Below are 12,163 nucleotides of genomic sequence, written 5' to 3'. Positions count from 1 at the left end.
ATTCATCCCAAGGAGGAGGAAACATGCAAAGGGGAGGACAAGGCATCCATGGCTGACGAGGGATGTCAAGGAAATCATAAAAGCTGAAGAAAAAGCATACAAAGTGGTGAGGATTAGTGGGAAGTCAGAGGATTGGGAAGCCTTTAAAAGCAAGCAGAGTACAAATAAAGAGCAAGAAGGGGGGATAAGATGAAGTATGAGTGCAAGCTAGCTAGTAATATAAAGGAAGATAGGAAGAGTTTTTTTCAATATATAAAAGGTAAGAGAGAGGCAAAAATAGACATTGGACCTCTGGAAAATGTGGCTGGAGAAGTAATAATAGGAAACAAAGAAATGGCAGATGAATTGAATAGTTACTTTGCATCAGTCTTTACGATGGAAGACACCAGTGGGATGCCAGAGCACCAGGACAACCAGGGGGCAGAGGTGAGTGCAGTGACCATTACTAAGGAGAAGGTTGTGGGGAAACTGAAAGGTCTGCAGGTGGATAAGTCACCTGGACCAGATGGACTACACCCCAGGGTCCTAAAAGAGATAGCTGAGGAAATTGTGGAGGCATTGGTGGTGATCTTTCAGGAATCATTAGAGGCAGGAAGGGTCCCAGAGGACTGGAAAGTGGCGAATGTAACACCAGTGTTTAAGAAGGGAGAGGGGCAGAAGACGGGAAATTATAGGCCGGTTAGCCTGACTTCCATCATTGGTAAGATTTTAGAGTATTATTAAAGATGAGATCGCGAAGTACTTGGAAGTGTATGGTAAAATAGGACTGAGTCAGCACGGCTTTGTCAAAGGGAGGTCATGTCTGACAAAGCTGTTAGAGTTCTTTGAGGAGATAACAAGGAAGTTAGACAAAGGAGAACCAGAGGACTTGATTTATTTAGATTTCCAGAACGCCTTTGACAAGGTGCCTGATTGGCCACTGTTAAATAAGTTAAAAGCCCATGGTGTTAAGGGTAAGATCCTGGCATGGATAGAGGATTGGCTGACTGGCAGAAGGCAAAGAGTGGGGATAAAGGGTTTTTTTTCAGGATGGCAGCCGATGACTAGTGGTGTCCATCAGGGGTCTGTGCTGGGACCACAACTTTTCACAATACACATTAATGATCTGGAAGAAGGAACTGACGGCACTGTTACTAAGTTTGCAGATGATACAAAGATCTGTAGAGGGACAGGTAGTATTGAGGAAGCAAGTGGGTTGCAGAAGGACTTGGACAAGCTAGGAGAGTAGGCAATGAAGTGGCAAATGAAATACAATGTGGAAAAGTGTGAGGTTATGCACTTTGGAAGGAGGAATTTAGGAATAGACTATTTTCTTAATGGGGAAATGCTTAGGAAATCAGAAGCGCAAAGGGACTTGGGAGTCCTTGCTCATGATTCTCTTAAGGTTAATGTGCAGGTTCTGTTGGCAGTTAAGAAGGCAAATGCAATGTTAGCATTCATGTCTAGAGGGCTAGAATACAAGACCAGGGAGGTACATCTGAGGCTGTCTAAGGCTCTGGTCAGACCCCATTTGGAGTACCGTGAGCAGTTTTGGGCCCCGTATCTAAGGAAGGCTGTGCTGGCCTTGGAAAGGGTCCAGAGGAGATTCACAAGAATGATCCCTGGAATGAAGAACTTGTTGTATGAGGAACGGTTGAGGATTCTGGGTCTGTACCCGTTGGAGTTTAGAAGGATAAGGGGGGATCTTATTGAAACTTACAGGATACTGCGAGGCCTGGATAAGTGGACGTGAAGAGGATATTTCCACCTGTAGGAGAAACTAGAACCAGAGGACACCATCTCAGACTAAAGGGACGATCCTTTAAAACAGAGATGAGGAGGAATTTCTCCAGCCAGAGGGTGGTGAATCTGTGGAACTCTTTGCAGCAGAAGGCTGTGGAGGCCAAATCACTGAGTGTGTTTAAGACAGAGATGATAGGTTCTTAATTAATAAGGGGATCAGGGGTTATGGGGAGAATGGGGATGAGAAAATATCAGCCATGATTGAATGGCGGAGCAGACTCGATGGGCCGCGTGGCCGAATTCTGCTCCTATGTCTTATGGTCTTATAATGAGATGGTAATGCATTTAAATGAGGTTACTGAGCTTCCTGGGTGGGTAATCTTGTTAAATCATGGACAAGGAGTATGGAAATTTGCCAAATGGGAATTGCTGGTGACAATTGCATTTCATGACTCTTATGGAATTTTGTGCCCCCGTCACTGTTTATGTTGACGTCTAACATGGGTTCAAAATTCCACCCAATATAATAATAAGTAGTTAATGATTGTTTTTCCGTACTGCTCGAGTGATGAATATTGACTAGTACACTGGGCAGGATTTCTCTGATCTTCAAAATAATCTTCTCAATGATAGCGAGCCTTGCCATTGTTGTGAAAATCGTGTACCAAGGTACAGTTAAAAGTATTTTTCTGCGAGCAGCTCAACAGATCATTAAGTATGAAAATAAAGGGAAATAATAGGGCAACACAAGATTCTATCTTCCCACCACTTGTCAATTGGATTTTTCATTGTAACCACCCCACACTGCCGGGAACCCCATGGATGGGAGCGCTCTGCCGGTGGGAAAAGTGAGTCACAACGACCGGAGAATTTTGGCCATGATGTGTGCACATTAGTCCAGGTAGGAGCAGGTCTAAATTTTTTGGAGTCCTTTGGAGAGGTGGGGCACCCCTTTTGTCAAGGCATGGTACCCTTTTGGATTTGGTTTCAAGGTCCCTTTGCAGACGGGCAGCACGGTAGCACTGTTGCTTCACAGCACCAGAGTCCCAGGTTTGATTCCCGGCTTGGGTTCCTGTCTGTGCAGAGTCTGCACATTCTCCCCGTGTCTGCGTGTGTTTCCTCGGGTGCTCCAGTTTCCTCCCACAAGTCCCGAAAGACGTGCTGAGTGGTGAATTGGACATTTTGAATTCTCCCTCTGTGTACCCGAGCAGGCGCTGGAATGTGGCGACTAGGAGCTTTTCACAGTAACTTCATTGCAGTGTGTGGTAGTATCAGGTATTGCAGTACCCGAGAGGCTGTAGACTATTGGGTAAGCCTAGCAGCTTACCATTGGCTGTTTGGTATGTGGCTCCCCCCTGACAGGCGGGGTATAAGAACAGGTGCCGACCCAGCAGCCCTCATTCTGTACCAAAGCTGCTGGGGAACAGATCTAGTTTATTAAAGCCTTCAGTTATGATACAACCTCGTCTTTGAGTTTAATTGATCGTGTATTACAGTGTTAATATAAGCCTACTTGTGACAATAAAGATTATTTTTAAAAAACATCAAGTGCCCTTTTGGGGAGATCGGGTGCTCCTTGGAAGAGATTATATGTCCTTTTGGATTGTTAAAATTAGGAATTAATGTGCACATAAAGTGCATAAACTCATTAACTGTCAAGCTCATTAGATCTGCTAAAAATGTCAGAAAGAGCGGGGAAGTCTTTCTTATACCAACTGATAGTGAGACATCTAACGTTGAATTGACTGTACTAGTTTTACATACATTGATCATGTATATTGCTATACAGAGATCACTACAGGAATTATCTCGCCTCCGCTCCGTGACTCGGGAATGAGAATCCAGACTGTAGTGCTCTGGGAATATGTTTGTCCAACTGATATCTTTCCAAGAGCCGGTGCAGACTCGATGGGCCGAATGGCCTCCTTCTGCACTGTAAATTCTATGAGCTATGATAGGACTGGCCTTGGTTTAACATCTCATCCTAAAGACAAAACTTCCAACAGTGTAGTGTCCCTCATTACTGTGCAATGATGTCAGCCCAGATAAGAGCTGAACCCACAACCTTCTGACTCAGAGGCTCGAGCTGCTGCTGACATGTAAGTTAGTACAGTGATTGTCTCAAACAGGTGCAAACAGGCAGCCTTTCCTTTGTTGATGAAAAAGTATAGGATAACAGAAAATTATTAAATGAGAAGCACTCTTGGCATTCTGCCAGGTAGGCCATTTTTAATCAAAGCTGGTTCAGGGAGTTGCAGGAACATGTTCCCATCTCTGCCTGAGTAGCTGTTAGAAGAAGCGACCTGATAGGCTTAACGCTGCATCTCCAATGTGTCTGACCCTGTAGAGCCTAAGAGAATCTCTCTCTCCATAAACATCGAGAAAGAGTTCCTTTAAACAATATCCTCTGAAAGAGTGAAGCTAATTGCCATGTTTAAAATTCATTATTGTTATGGGAGATGGGTTTTCAGAACCCCAAAATGTATCATGGAGTTCAACCAACCTCCCCCTTTAATGGATTGCTGCTTTTGAAGCACACGGCTTGTTCCCCAGGTGCGGTATTACAATTATGGACACGTGGTTTTTAAAACAAAACAATGTTTATTCCATGAACTCAAATTAACCTTTTAAATAAGCATTGGATCTCTTAACACCCCTTACTTCAAAGATAACCCCGAAAATAATACAACACTAAATAATCCCTCAAAATTTTCCTTCAAACCTCCAAAAGACTTCACCTTTAACAACAGACATGAGGTTACATTCAATATACTTATAGTCTTTGGATTTGCAGACATCCACAGACCAGCTCTGTGTTTTTCTTCCTGCAACTCTCTTCAAAACACACAGACACTCCCAGTTTTCTGCTCAAACTGGCTTTCTCCTTTTCAAGCAGCTCACAGCACAATAGCCAGGCACCTTTTAGCTGCTCTCTCTCAAAACTGAAACTAAAAAACATCAAAATGGCTGATCTGAAGCCCACCTCCACCCACACTCTGACATCACTGCATTTCTTAAAGGTACATTGCTGAAACATCCATTTCTTAAAGGCACTCTCACATGACACCTCTCCCCAAGAAAAAAAAATAGACCATCAACTTCAAGATGGTTTCATTTTTCACTTTTGCACCATCCACTAAGAAATGCACACAGTAAAATACTTTTTCGTTTCACGAAAAAAAACACGCAAACAGGCGGAATAATATAGTCCATCTTTCCCGTTCTTCTTCCTCCAACCGAAATCCTTCTCGATTAACGGTCCCTTTGAACAAGAAAGTCTCTGCATGATCCGTCCATTCCTCTACTCCTCGGCATTCCTCTTTAGAATCAGATACTTTAGTTCAATCTGACCACAGAGCCCCTTGCAATTCTTCAATACAGGAGCATTGGTGATCACAGCTTTCGGGGAGTCAAATGCCTGTTGAAAGTCCCCTGTCCATTGAAATTTTTTATGTTTCTTTAGCAAGTCCATCAGTGGAGTAATCACGCAACAAAACTTTTGTACAAACGTTCGATCAAATCCACTCATGCTAAGAAATCATATTATTTCCCTTTGTCTTGAGGGTATCGGAAACTCCGCAAGGAAAGTGATTCAGGCTTCTCCAAATTCACTTTCTGCTAGGTTCAGCACCAAACCCGCCACCTGAAGTCGATTGAAGAACCCAATACGATGTTTTAAATGTTTTTTCCATGTCTGGAAGTTGGAAATAAAAGCAGATTGTCCCACTTTCTCAATGCAATCCTTCAAACGCAGGATAGGATAAGAGTCCGTTCTTGTAACTGCATTCACCTTTCGATAGTCCACACACAACCGTTGGGTACCGTCTGGTTTAGGTACCATAACAATGGGTGAGCTCCATTGGCTGCAACCCACTTCAATTATGCCATTTTAAAGCATATTCTCAATCTCTCTGTCAACCTGTGCCAATTTTAAAGGGTCAAGTCTATATGGATGTTGTTTCATCAGAACAGCATTTCCCACATCTAGATCATGTATTGCTATTTTAGTTCTTCCCAATTTATCTCTACAAACGTGCCCATGTGATATCAATAACTCTTTCAGGTCAGGTCGCTTTTCCTCTGGCAGGTAACTTAACAATTCATCCCAATTTTTAAGAGCATCCTCATTTTCCAATTTAATTTCAGGTATGTCAAATTCACAGTCATCTGGATTTGGTTCGTCACTTTGAGTTAGAATCATTAAAACCTCCTTTTTCTCTCCTTCCCTTTCAAAGTACCTTTTAAGCATATTCACATGACACACTCGGTGAGTCTTCCTTCTATCTGGCATTTTTAACCACATAATTCACCTCACTTAATTTCCTTTCAATCTGATACGGTCCACAAAACCTAGCTTTTAAAGGCTCACATACCACTGGTAACAACACTAAAACTTTATCCCCACTGGCAAAACTACGAACTTTGGATTTCTTGTCCGCTACCCGTTTCATCACATTTTGTGCAACTTTCAAATGTTGTCTAGCCAATTCACCTGCTCGATTTAATCATTCTCTAAGATTTGACACGTAATCTAATAGTGTAATTTCGGATTTCTCACCCACCAATTTTTCCTTAATCAATTTAAGTGGTCCTCTTACCTGATGACCAAAAATTAGTTCAAAAGGACTACATTTGGTAGACTCATTAGGTGCATCCCTAATTGCAAACAATACGAATGGGATTCCTTTATCCCAATCCTCTGGATAATCTTCACAATATGCCCTCAACGTTGTCTTTAATGTTTGATGCCACCTTTCTAACGCTCCCTGTGATTCTGGATGGTATGCAGTTGATTTAAATTGTTTTATTCCTAAGCTATCCATAACTTTTTTGAATAACTTTGAAGTAAAATTCGATCCTTGATCCGATTGAATTTCTGTGGGTAGTCCATATCCAGTAAAGAATTTAAGTAACTCCTCAACAATCCTTTTAACTGTAATATTACGTGCTGGAATGGCCTCTGGAAACCTAGTAGACACATCCATTATAGTCAAAAGATATTGATTCCCACTTGTTGTATTAGGAGGCGGTCCTACACAATCAATTAGGACCCTCCTAAAAGGTTCCTCAAATGCTGGAATGGGTATTAAGGGCGCTGGTTTTATCACTGCTTGAGGTTTCCCTATCACTTGACATGTGTGACATGATTGACAAAATTTAACTACATCTTTATGTAATCCAGGCCAATAAAAATGTTTCTGGATTTAACTTGAGTTTTCCTTATTCCCAAATGACCTCCCACTGGTACCTCATGTGCAACTCGCAACACCTCCTCTCTATACCCTACCGGCAATACTACTTGATGAACATCTGCCCACTTTTCATCCGCCTGCATATGTACAGGTCTCCATTTTCTCATCAAGACATCACTTTTACGGTAATAACACTCTGGTATACTCTCAGATTCCTGTTCCGTATATACTTTCTTTTATATCCATTTTATTTCTACATCTTTCTGTTGTAACTCCGCTGATTTTCCTGAACTAAAAATATCCGCCTCATCCTCCACCTGTTCTTGTTTTTTTTCAACCATCTGATCAAAAATCGTTTCTGATAATTGCACTTCAACTTCATCTTCACTCTTTGATTCTCCTCTTGTCTTAACCTGCGACTTTGCGACCTTATTACTACATAATAAGGAAAAATCCCAGGATATTTGTCCTTCAACCCTTCAGTTGTCTGATTTTCCACTGGTAATCAACCACAATAGGCATCACTCCCACCTGCGATCCAGCTATATCATTCCCCAAGATAAACTGTATTCCTGGACAAGATAGTTTCTCTATTACTCCTACTACCACTTCACCACGCTTCACTGGACTTTCCAACCTTACCTTATATAATGGAACACTACTCCTCTCACCCTGAATTCCACATATCACCACTTTATCTGGCAACATTCTTCCAAAACTACATAATTCGTCATCTCTTACCATTAAAGATTGACTAGCCCCTGTATCTCTTAAAATTGTGACTTCTTTACCAGCTCCTCCTGATACACATGAGTAAACTTTACCCACACAAGTAAATTCTTTAAAGACATCTGGCACCTTCTTAACAATTACTTCTTGAACAGGCTGTACAATCGTTTGCACCTCCTTCGCTTCCCTTGGGCTTTCCTTTACCACTCTAACAAATCCCACTGTCTTATCCTGTTTTACCACACTGGAAAAGCCTTTCCAGTGCTTTTCTTCAACCACCAACACTGTGACTTTACATGGCCTAGTTTATTACATTGAAAACATTTGAAACATTTCATCTCTTTTCCACTCTCCTGGATTTCTTTTTTAATCTGAGGTACACTCTCTTTATTGTCTCTCATCAGATTACTTTTACCTTGACCACTTGAGTACTTCTCATGTCCCCAGTTTCTATCCCTCACCGGCTGAAACTGATGTCGGAAACCAATCTTTGATTTATGAACTAATTCTTAATCATCTGCCATTTCTGCTGCTGATCTCGCAGTTTTAACCCTCTGTTCTTCCACATGAATTCTCACTACATCAGGAATTGCATTTTTAAACTCCTCCAAAAGTATAATTTCTCGGAGAGCTTCATACATTTGGTCTATTTTCAAAGTCCTTATACACCTATCAAAATTACTCTGTTCTGTTTGAGCCTTTCAAACTCCATGTATGTTTGACCAAATTCTTTCCTTAAATTTCTAAACCTTTGTCTGTAAGCTTCAGGCACTAGCTCATATGAACTTAAGATGGATTTCTTCACCTCCTCATATGTTCCAGATACCTCCTCCGGTAGTGATGCAAACACTTCACTAGCCCTACCAACCAGTTTTATTTGAATCAGTAATACCCACATGTCCTGTGGCCATTGCATTTGTTTAGCTACCTTCTCAAATGAAATGAAAAAGGCTTCTACCTCCTTCTCGTCAAACCTTGGCAATGCTTGGACATATTTAAATAGACCCCCACCACATCTTCGACTATGACTCTCTGTCTCATTATCCTCATCCATCTCCTTCAACTGTACGTGTCCGTTTGCGTCTGCCAATTTGAACTGATTTTCATGTTTCAGAGCCATTTTCTGAAGTTCAAACTCTCACTCTTTTTCCCTTTCCTCTCTACCTCTTTCTTTGTTTCATTCTTCTCTCCCCTTTTCTTTTTCCTCTCTATCTCCATCTCTTTCTTTTTCTTTCATTGCATATTCAAGCTGCTTTAATTGTTTTTCATATTCAAGTTGCTTTAATTCTTTTTCATGTTCAAATTGCTAACTGCAACTGGAGCTTTGCCATATCTAATGAGTCAGAATGTATCACAGGCAGACATAAATGCGCAGATACCGCGTTAAGTACCTAATCTTTTCGTATTTTGCTAGGCAGTGTTAACTGCAATGCTTTTGCCAAACCTAACTGTCTGTGTTTACTCTCTGTCCGCAAAGTATCACGTGTCACCGTGTCCACCCCCAAAAACTTCTTTTTTTTTTCTTTTTTTTCTAGTTTTTTAACACAATTTTTCTCCCTTACAAACAAACCCCCCCCCGTAACAAAAAAAAAAAACGAGAAATCGCGCAGAGCAAGATATATACATGGCAAAATGATATATTTACACAGCTTTGTACACTGGCCCTCAGCCGTACGTGCCAGTTTCCCCAACCTTTCATGTTATCTCTTGCTCATCCACCCTCCCAGGCAGACCCCCCTTTCCCTGCCCCCTCCCCCCCCTCCCAGGACATCCCCTCCACCCCCCCCCCCCCCGCCCAAGGTTGCTGCTGCTGACTGACCTTCCTCTAACGCTCCGCGAGATAGTCTAGGAACGGTTGCCACCGCCTGTAGAACCCCTGCAGGCGAACTTAATCCTCTCCAACTTTATGAACCCAGCCATATAATTTATCCAGGCCTCCAGGTGGGGGGCTTCGCCTCCTTCCACATTAGCAAGATCCTTCGCCGGGCTACTAGGGATGCAAAGGCCAGAATGCCGGCCTCTTTCGCCTCCTGCACTCCCGGTTTGTCCACTACTCCAAATATTGCTAGCCCCCAGCTTGGCTTGACCCGGACTTTCACCACCTGAGATATTGCTCCCGCCACTCCTCTCCAGAACCCCTCCAGTGCCGGGCATGACCAAAACATATGGACATGGTTCGCCGGGCTCCCTGAGCACCTTCCACATCTGTCCTCTACCCCAAAGAACCTACTCAACCTCGCCCCCGTCAAGTGCGCTCTGTGGACCACCTTAAATTGTATCAGGCTGAGCCTGGCAAACGAGGTGGAGGAATTAACCCTACCTAGGGCATCAGCCCACAGACCTTCCTCGATCTCCTCCCCCAGCTCCCCCTCCCATTTACCCTTCTACCAGCGCTTCCCCCTCTTCTTTCAACTCCTGTTGTATTTCTGACACCGTGCCCTCCCCGACCCATACACCCGAGATCACCCTATCTTGAACTTCTTGTGCCGGGAGCAACGGGAATTCCCTCACCTGTCTCCTCACAAAAGCCCTCACCTGCATATATCTAAAGGCATTTCCCGGGGGTAACTCGAACTTCTCCTCCAGTGCCCCTAGGCTCGCAAACGTCCCGTCGATGATCAGGTCCCCCATTCTTCCAATCCCCGCCCGATGCCAGCTCTGGAACCCCCCGTCCATCTTCCCCAGGACAAACCGGTGGTTACCCCTGATCGGGGACCACACCGATGCTCCCATTGCACCCCGGTGCCGTCTCCACTGGCCCCAGATCCTTAGCGTTGCCGCCACCACCGGGCTCGTGGTATACTTTGTCGGCGAGAGCGGCAGTGGTGCCGTCACCAACGCCCCCAGGCTCGTTCCTTTACAGGACGCCATCTCCATCCTCTTCCATGCCGCCCCCTCTCCCTCCATAACCCACTTGCGGATCATCGCCACATTTGCTGCCCAGTAGTAGCTCCCCAGGTTTTGCAGCGCCAACCCTCCTCGGTCCCTAGTGGGTTCCAGGAACCCTCTCCTTACTCTCGGGGTCTTATTCGCCCACACAAACCCCATAATACTCCTGCCTACTCTCTTAAAAAAGGCATTAGTGATCACGATGGGAAGGCACTGAAACACAAACAGAAACCTCGGAAGGACCACCATTTTGACCGACTGCACTCTACCCGCCAGCGAGAGCTGTAACATCTTTTGAAATCCTCCTCCATTTGGTCCACCAACCTCGTCAGATTCAGTTTATGTAGGGTTCCCCAACTCCTGGCTATCTGGATCCCCAGATACCGAAAGCTCTCCTCCGCCCTCCTCAGCGGTAGGTCCCCTATCCCTCTTTCTTGGTCCCCCGCCTGTAATACAAAGAGCTCACTCTTCCCTACATTGAGCTTATAGCCCGAAAACTCCCCAAACTCCCTTAGAGTCTGCATGACCTCCACCATCCCCTCCATTGGATCTGCCACATACAGCAACAGGTCATCCGCATATAGCGACACCCGATGCTCTTCTCACCCTCGGACCACCCCCTCCATTTATTAGACTCCCTCAATGACATGGCCAATGGTTCGATCGCCAATGCAAACAACAGGGGGGGAAGGGGGCACCCCTGCCTCGTCCCTCGGTACAGTCGAAAGTACTCCGACCTCCGCCGGTTCGTCACTACACTCGCCATCGGGGCTCTGTAAAGGAGCTTAACCCAATTGATAAACCTTACCCCGAACCCAAACCTACGCAGCACCTCCCAGAGGTACTCCCACTCTACTCTGTCAAAGGCCTTCTCCGCGTCCATAGCTGCCACTATCTCCACCTCTCCCTCCTCCGATGGCATCATTATCACGTTTAAGAGCCGCCGCACATTGGTGTTTCGTTGCCTGCCCTTTACAAATCCCGTCTGGTCCTCGTGGATTACCCCCGGGACACAGTCCTCGATCCTCGTGGCCAGCACTTTTGCCAGCAACTTTGCATCCACATTGAGGAGCGAGATCGGCCTGTACGATCCACATTGCAGTGGGTCCTTGTCCCGCTTTAGGATCAAAGAAATTGTCGCTTCCGACATTGTCGGGGGCAGGGTCACCTCCTCTCTTGCCTCATTAAAGGTCCTCACCAGTAGCGGGGCCAACAGGTATGCGTTCTTCCTGTAGAACTCCACCGGGAATCCGTCCGGTCCCGGGGCCTTCCCTGCCTGCATGCTCCCCAAACCCTTGCTCAGCTCCTCCAACCCAATTGGTGCCCCCAAACCAGCCACCTCTTGCTCCTCCACCCTCGGGAATCTCAGCTGATCTAGGAATCATCTCATCCCCTTGTGGTGGTATGTATTAGGGGTCATGTGGGACTGTGAAGCCGAGATGCTATTGGCTGACAGATCCCGGGTCCTGGTTGGCTGCCGACTCCTGGCTCCGCCCTGAAGGCGGAGTATAAGAACCCGAGCTTCTCCCCGCAGCTTCATTCTGTTGCTGAGCTGCTGGGGACAAGCATCGCTTGATAGCCTGGATCGACTTCATCACTTCTCGTCTCTCGTAAGTCATTGTGCGCTACAC

The sequence above is a fragment of the Scyliorhinus torazame genome, chromosome 9 (genome assembly GCF_047496885.1).
Source record: "Scyliorhinus torazame isolate Kashiwa2021f chromosome 9, sScyTor2.1, whole genome shotgun sequence".
NCBI lineage: Eukaryota > Metazoa > Chordata > Chondrichthyes > Carcharhiniformes > Scyliorhinidae > Scyliorhinus > Scyliorhinus torazame.
This window is presented reverse-complemented; position numbering follows the sequence as displayed.